The sequence below is a fragment of the Rutidosis leptorrhynchoides genome, chromosome 7, assembly GCF_046630445.1.
Source record: "Rutidosis leptorrhynchoides isolate AG116_Rl617_1_P2 chromosome 7, CSIRO_AGI_Rlap_v1, whole genome shotgun sequence".
Lineage (NCBI taxonomy): Eukaryota > Viridiplantae > Streptophyta > Magnoliopsida > Asterales > Asteraceae > Rutidosis > Rutidosis leptorrhynchoides.
In genome coordinates, this window is record NC_092339.1 from 326,575,161 (window position 1) to 326,584,130 (window position 8,970).

General features: G+C 35.8%; 1 long non-coding RNA gene across 3 annotated transcripts in view; it reads left to right on the forward strand.

The window, feature by feature from the left end:
- The window catches only part of LOC139858362 (uncharacterized), a 43,298-nt gene extending 34,591 nt beyond the window's left edge, over positions 1-8,707 (forward strand). The window contains exons 2-5 of one of the 3 annotated variants that reach the window (XR_011762911.1): positions 5,357-5,504; positions 6,110-6,374; positions 7,494-7,631; positions 7,729-8,707. This is a non-coding gene — a long non-coding RNA (uncharacterized lncRNA). Of the gene's footprint in view, positions 1-5,356; positions 5,505-6,109; positions 6,375-7,493 lie in introns of all 3 variants that reach the window. The other 2 variants (XR_011762909.1, XR_011762910.1) reach the window with 2 other exon arrangements.
- The last annotated feature ends 263 nt before the right edge of the window (positions 8,708-8,970 follow it).

An 8,970-nucleotide genomic window follows, 5' to 3' on the forward strand; every position in this document is an offset into this window, starting at 1 on the left:
GCACCTATCTCAAGTCACCTAAATCCCTTAGACCATGCTCTGATACCACTTGTAACAACCCAACCCGTATTAAAACCGGCCCATAAATTTTTTTCCTTTTAATACGCTTTAAATAACACTTTAGGTCCCAATTGTGTTTTCATAAACATCTTTAATACAATAGAAGGTTTAATAAACCTTAAAACATTTAATACATTGATTAATTGTCCAAACGGACATACACGACCCGCCTAGTTTAGTTTCCAACCAAAACCGAGCATGGTGATTTGGGACTACGTTACCCAAATCCTAATCGAATATAAAAGCAAAATCTTCTAAGCAACCTATCCAAGATCTCTAATCCCCAAGCTTACCCGAGCTGCCAAGCATGCGAACCTATAAAAATATCAACAACGAGAGGGTAAGCTAACGCTTAGTGAATGATAATATACTACATACATATATATGTATAAAATGGACACGCCACACAAATATCAAATACCGCATACAGAAGCATCCATGTATAAGGCAACTACCCTAAGCATACCGTACGATCTCTAAGCAACAAGCTAAAGATATCAACAAAGTATAAGTTCACCAACGACGATGTGAACAACGCCAATAAGCTACACCCGGAGGGTTAGCTACAACACAAGATTACATTAATATATATAACAATATAAAAACGAAATAAGGTTAAACCCTTAACCCATTACCGAATACCAAACACCACAATGAAGATTGGCCGAACTACACGAGCCTTAGTAATCCGAAACCACACGAGATTACTATCTTCACAACATCGATATTGGCCGAACTACACGAGCCTTAGTAATCCGAAACCACACGAGATTACTACCTCAATAAGATGACCGAACTACACGAGTCATCGTGAATCCGAACTACACGTGATTCACTTCTCAACATCAAAACCCACGGTCACGGGATTATAAAATCCACCACATCGGGGTCATCCACTTAACAACAATATCAACCCTTCGCCATTGGGGTTATAACATCCAAATCACAACCACGTGTGATAACGTACACACAAGCGTGTACCTCGCCAAAGGTGGTCAACCAAAATGCACAAACGTGCCAATTGGACCTATACACAAGTCCATCAATCAACCTATATGTGAAGTGAGCTCTATGACCGAGAACCACTTCACCCGACCCGTACCCATCCTACACATACATATGCATATAGGATATTAACACTCACCTTGAAGTCTTGAAGAATGCTTCCAAGTAATCCGCAACTCGTCAATGGAAAGTACCTATTCCATTATCACAAATTCAACAACACACTTAGATTGGATTTACAATGCAACCCAATTTGACACTTAGTGCAAATTCGACCCAAATGCACTTCCAAGTACAAACCGCGCCCAAACTAACCAATAATCACTAACACGAGTGACAATGGTCCTAATATGCCAATTAAACCCAAACACAAATGTTAAACACGTGTCTCACCCATTTTGACACCAAAACCCTAATTTTGACCCATTAAGTCAAAATCTCACCATTTACAAGTCTTGGCACCAAAACACATTTAACTCGAGTTTATACTTCAACTTAATCCATTTTAAGTTCATAAACCTCATTAATTCACAATCGGGTCATAATCATCACCAAAACCCTAATTTTGACTCTAGTCAAAATTAGTCAACCAAAAGAACCCTAATTTCTTCCAACACCTCAATAATCACTAAATACTAGTGATTACACCCATTTGCAAGTCTTACAAGCATAAACTTGCACACCAAACCCAAAACCCGCCAATAACAACAATAAACCCGAATGTTGGTGTTAATCTCCAATTAACAACTAAATGGGTTCTATCTATGAATCATACAATCAAAAGCCCTAAACTTGAATGAAGAACACAAAAACGAATTTCGGAGTTAGAGCTTACCACTAGTATCACCGTGTAGCTAAGAACGAGGAGAACACACTTGTCAACTACGCCAAAGATCAACTCCCGATCCTTCCTTTCCAAAAATCCTTTTGAAATCAAATGGGTGTTTGAGTTTGAGAGGAAAAATGAAAAGAAAAAGGGAAATTAAAATGAGAAATGAAATGAATGGATGAGGTTAAATCCTCAAATCTGGCTCAAATGCGAAAAGACCAAATTGCCCTTGAACTTCATTTAAATTTACAAGAATCTGGTGCCAGTTCGTGCAGTATGCCGCGCCGCGGGCTAATTCGTCGCGCCGCGATGATTGCCTCGAACTGGTGACTTTGTTAACAAGCTTTCTGATCCAGATTTCAGTTCATCGCCGCGCCGCGACATCATTTGTCGCGCCGCGACACCATGCCTTTCCTGATTCATTTTTCTCGCGTACCACTTCAACACACGAATAAGTCTCGAACCTTTCATCCATTAGTCGAATGTACACTTTACACCTATAAATCATGTACGGGGGAAAAACGGGGTGTTACAGCTAGTGGTCGTGGTGTTTAGTACTTCGAAGTTTATATGATTATTATACAGACGAGATGTTCTGTTTTGGGGATATTATTATGCGCATTATATGTTAAGGTCGGTTACCAAGCCAAGCTATGAAAGCAATGAAAAGTGAATGTTATGTATCGAGAGAATGATTTTATACACAGGTTATGTGTATGTTATTTTTTGTGCACGAGATATGTGTACGGTTACTAAGATTTATGAAATATGTTTTCGTACACGAGAAAGGTGTCTGTATTTAAAAGATATCGCATGTACATTACAGGTGGGTATAGGATTCGGGCCCATTTGTACCATGCAGCATTTAAATCTTGTGGTCTATCAAAATAATAAATTTTATTGTTTTATGATAAACTTATGAACTCATCAACAAGAGTCGTTTAGATATCTAGGCTCGGTCCTCTACAAATCAGGGAGGATAGACGAGGACGTGACTCATCGTATTAAGGTAGGTTGGTTGAAGTGGAGAGCAGCGAAAGGGGTCTTGTGCGACAAGAAGATACCACTCAAATTGAAAGGGAAATTCCTCAAGGTGGCAATCAGACCTGCCATGTTGTACGGATCAGAATGTTGGACAATGACGAAGGCCCAAGAGAGAAGGATGGATGTGGCAGAAATGAGGATGCTTAGGTGGACGTGTGGTAAAACCATGCTAGATATGATCCCAAATGGTGTGTTTAGGGAAAAACTTGGAGTCAGTAGCATCATCGACAAGCTAAGAGAAGAACGACTTCGTTGGTTTGGGCATGTGATGAGACGACCACGTATTGCCCCGATTAGGAGAGTTGAGGCACTCACGGTCGATGGTATAAGGAGAAGGGGTAGACCTACTCGTAGGTGGATGGATAGATTAAGACTCGACATGAGGGAGCTTTCGTTGACCGAGGACATGACTTCTGACAGGGATGCGTGGAGGGCTAGAATAAGAATAGTTGAGTAGGGCTACTTTTATTATTATTATTGTTATTGTTATTGTTATTGTTATTGTTATTACTGTTATTACTGTTATTACTGCTATTACTGCTATTACTGTTATTATTCTTACTATTACAATTATTAGTATTATTATTGTTATTATTATTATTATTTTTTGTATCACTATTATTAATTATTAGCGTATTAGTATTTGTATTACAAATATTTATTACTATTAATATTTATATGAACTATTATTATTACTATTATTTGTATTACTATTACTATCGTTTTTATTAGTTTTATGTACTGTTACTAATATTATTAAATGAGTATGTTTTTGGTATCTTTTGATTTTGGATGTATGCATGCTTGCTTGGTTGTTTGTACGTATGCACGTAGGTTCTTGTATGTTTGTATGTATGTATGCATGCATGCTTGCATGCATGCATGCATGCATGCATGTAGGTTTTGTAATGAAGGTGTGATGCAGTTACACACGTTTTTGTATGTGAGTTTGTTTTTTATGTATGTATATTTGTAGGTAGGTATGTATGTATGCTTGTTTTTTACTTGTCTGCAGGTGTGGTATATTCACTCATGTATGTATGTTTTGCTAATAGGTTTATGTAGGACTTGGTGTTTATGCTATGTATGTATGGTTGTATGTGTGGCTTTATGCATGTATGTATGTACGTAGGTATGTTTCATGCTTGTACGTAGGTATGTCTCATGTATATACGTAGGTATGTCTGGTGTGTATGTAGGTTTAGGTATGTGTGTATGTATGTACGTATGTATGCATGTATGTATGATCAGGTGATTCGCATCGCTCGGTGCATCTTGGGACCATTATGGCTGAGGATGACTTCCCTTGCTCTAGAGCTTGGTTGGTTCCTTTTAGTTGGGTGGTTTCGGGGGTGTCTACCGTAAAGGTGCATGAGTGGTTTTTGGTTTGCTAAGGGTGGTTGGCTCTTTGCTTGCGCAACAACTTCCATCTGACATGCCCTCGAGTTGCTGTCCACAAGGTCTTTTGGCTCTATTTATTGAGGCAACGACAAGCGTCGTTTTAGTGGCGTCTTGACTGCCGCTCAGAGCCTAAATTGATTCTTAGGCATGCTTTAAACCCCATGAAAATCTGATTCTACCATTTTCATGGCGTCCCCCCCCCTTTTTTTTTTTTATCTATATATTTATCTATTTATTTTATTTTATTTTTTTTTATTTATCTTTGTATTTTTTAATTTCTATTTTTTAGTTTTAAATTTAAAAAAAAGTCTTTTTTTAGCCGGAGGTCCTCACGGAAGCAATCTCTCTACCCTGGAGTAGAGAGGGGGATGAATTTCCTTTCCTGTGGGTGGAGAATTCTCTCGACTCGTGGTAAAAGAAACGACTTCTCTTCTAGTTTAGGGTAGAGGAAGGATTGTCTACATCTTACCTCCCCCATACCTCGCAGGCGCGGGATTGGGTATTGTTGTTGTTGTTATGAACTCACCAACCTTTTGCTTGACACTTTAAAGCATGTTTATTCTCAGGTATGAAAGCAATCTTCCGCTGTGCATTTGCTCATTTTAGAGATATTACTTGGAGTCATTCATGACATATTTCAAAAGACGTTGCATTCGAGTCGTCGAGTTCATCAAGATTATTACTAAGTCAATTATAGACGGATATATTACGAAAGAGTATGCATGCCGTCAAGTTTCGATGTAAATGAAAGTTTGTCTTTTAAAAACGAATGCAATGTTTGTAAAATGTATCAGGTCAAGTACCTCGCGATGAATCAACTGTTGTTGTGAATCGTTTATAATCACTTAGTTCGGATACTACATAATTCATCTACATCTACGCGTTAACGAAATCTCCACTTTCTTCTCCGACTATGTTACTGTTTGTCGCTTTGATATATGTTTTCTTAGATCTACGGCTTTTACGCCTACTCATTATATATTCGATTTATGTATAACCCGTGTTTATATGTTATAGCAGGTAATCGGAATAGAACTCTGCAGTTGTTTACCGGAAACCGGAAATGAACAAATACGCAGGATTCCGCCGATAAACAAATCTCATGAACGACATCAACAGTTAATTATGTTTGAGTAAAATATCGAAACGATTTTACCGTTGTCAGGTACGTTCATAATTTACTGTATTGATTTAATGTATGGATTTATTATTTATTATTGTAAATTTATCGCTTTTGATGTACACCGTTTCATGAGTCAGTTGATTACAGGGTTTTATGATTTCTAAAGGTTAGTTTGATGAATGAGTGTTTCTTACTTGATGTTTGCATGATACAATACTACACGGCTATGGTTCAGTTACTAACAATTCACCATAAAGATAAATTCTAAGTTATATACAATATGCAATACTTATATATATGTTTACTAAATATATTGTTAATTTATTTCCCCAATAATTCATATCTTATATGTTTTGTATTGTACTTGCTGTTTGTACTATATTTGCTGTTTGTATGTGCTTGGTGTTAGTTGTGTTTTCGTTATACATATACTATCAATATCTATTTGTGACCAAAGAAGAATGACAATTGTTTTAAGATGTTTGTACATGCTCAAAGTGGCAATATTGGTACAGGTGCTGTTATTATTCCTTTTTTATTGATATATGCATCACACTTGCTTAATTTCTAATTCTTAGTCATTGCTACATGTTGTTTTTGCACTTATTGATCATTTTGTAACGTCAAATCATATACTACTATACTAGACGACTAGGTTATCGCAACTGCTGTGAGAATGGTTGCGTAGTTTTGCCAACTGAAAAAAGACCTTCCAACATTGATAAAACACCTGCCGAGGGATAAGGATTATATGGACAATATCTTTCAAATCTACTTCAATCAACAATTCAAGAACGACATACCAGAATAGAATTCATACTTGAGTGCCATTTTTAAGCCACTGCCATGGCTTCAGATTCACGAACACACAAACTGCTGAGTCAACTTCCAGTTCCCATCCAGAAAAATCAGGTACCAACAATTAGAACTTACAAACGTATCATTTACTCAGGTGTTCTTTTTGGTCATTTGTCATTAATTAAATGGATAGTGTGGGCCTTTTAAGGAAAACTTTAATTTTACGGCCTTCTTCTTCATTCATTTACTGTACTAATTGTGGTATTTTGTGGGTTTTCCCAAATATTGTTGTTTGCTACTGTGCTTATAATTTATTTCCTTCGGGTTTGAAGGCAAACTGGTACATGTATACACCTTTTTTTTTTTTTTTTTTTTTTATCATCATAAGGATTCTACTGATCTGCTATATGAGAAGTAAATATTTATTATTATTTATCAACGTGGAATTCGAAATATGGAACTTCTCTAGGTGACTAATTTATCTAATGCACTAAATTGTAGTAAGTTTCACTATTAAGGTTCAATTTTGTTGAGGTTAACAGTCAACCCAACATGTACAAAATAACTAAGCATGGTGAGTGATACAAAATCCTTACATGCATTTGTATTTACAATTGTTTATATTTTGGTTATAGTAGTGTTTGTATATGGTAGTGTCAATGTACTATTTCATTGGCCTTGGCGTATTTGTCTGGTGATTAATAAAGTGTTTTTGCCTTTAAAAAAAATTGGAAATGCCAAGTGCCAAGTCTTTCATGAGCCAAACGGACAGATATGTATTTATGTGACTATTTTAATGATATCAGAGGCCATAATTGAACCTAATGCAATGGTTATAATGTGATAAAAGTTGTAATGGATATCTAAATGGTATAAAAGGGTAAAAAGTTATGGGTCAAAATTGAACCATAACCTTAATGTTACGTATGGGATAATTTGAGTTCAGATATTGACCCTTACATTGATGATTGGTATTGTTTACTAAACACCTTCACTCAACATATAATATTATATAACACTAAAAATATATTATATTTTATAGTTCACCATAATAAGATTCTTATATATTTTTTGAGCAGCTTCTTTCCGTTAGCTTTTTGTTGTGACTCACAAACTATTTTGAATATAATCTGAGTAACAATTATAGTGTTTATGTATTAATCAGATAATATATTATATTCAGTGTTCTGTATTACATTATTGTTACCTTAATGAGTTTATATTCTGTTGTAGAGCATTTTCAGTTTAGCAATTGTATATTGCTTAAGAACAGCAAAAGCAAACAAACATTGAGAGCTGCAATGGAAGAACATCATAGTAAGAACACGAAAATTTTGGCAAGTTTCCCTTTTTATGCCTCAATTTGCCAAAGTAAGTACACTAAAATTTTGGTATCTCTGTTTTTCTTATGGTTATCGTTTGCGGTATTATGGTATGTTGCTGTTTGGGTATTTGTTTGATTATTCAGGTTGCTGCGATTAACATGAAGTCAATTGCCGTCTTTTGACATGGCCTCTCAGTTTGGTTGGTATATGATTGTAGCTGATTTGTGTGTTTTGATTCAAGAAGCAGTACTAAAGCGCTCAATGATAGCATATTATGAATTCATAAACTGAAAAAACTAATTGTTAATTAACTATCTTTAGTACATTGGAAAGGTGGTCTGTATATGCTATTTACGTGGACAGCTATATTGCCAGGTATGGTTATATATACACAAATGCAAATACACAGGCCATCTTTTGTAATACCGGCCATAACATGACGCCAAGTATATATATGTAATGTCTACTATAACCGCCAACAATCTATCGAATGCAAAGTGCCGTATAAATCGCAGCAACGAGCGCTGCGGACCTTTTTCTAGTTGATAATATTATCCTCCCTAATTCAAACAGTTCAACGAGATGGGTCAATATACTACCACGCAAGATCAATACGGAGTATTTTTTATGGAGAGTCGCGTTGAATAGACTTCCAACTTGTTTAAATTTTTCTGTTTGGGGTATGGAAACTGAAGATATCGGGTGCCCATTGTGTAATTACTATTTTATTCGGATGTGATATTGCTAGTGAACTATGGCGGAATGTAGGATCTGGCTCGACATCGATAATTGTCGAGTGTTCTCTTCTTAGTCGGATTGGGTCGATTGGTTCGAATCGTGGCAGGCTACTTCCGGTTCGAAAGATAGGATATATGCGATTGTGGCGTCCATCTTGTGGTATTTATGGCGATTTCGTAACGATTTTTTGTTCGGGTCTAGATCGATGAAGAAGGCGTTCTTGTTTGATTCCGTTCGTAGATTTTCTTTTAATTGGTTGTCTCATAGAGGAAAATGTAACATTCGGTGGAACGATAAGCCATTGTAATTGTTTTGTTTTCTCCCCCTCTAGCGCGTTGCTAGTGAGGGTTTTTCAATAAAAAATATGTTTTTGCTGGTAAAAAAAAATAAATAAATAAAAATTGATCAACGTATACTGTAAAACAAATAACATTAATGCACTATGTGTTATTTTGTAAGATTTAGATGTCTATTTTGTCCATTGGTATGATGTAAGTGATTCTTTTTAAAAATTTACGGGTTCCATATGTCATGAAATTTTGATAGGTTGAAGTTATAAAATTTCGTACCTTCTTACAAAATTTTAATAACATCAAAATGTTATTAAATACTTACTACCTCTCCTTATGCAATTTAGATAGATAAAT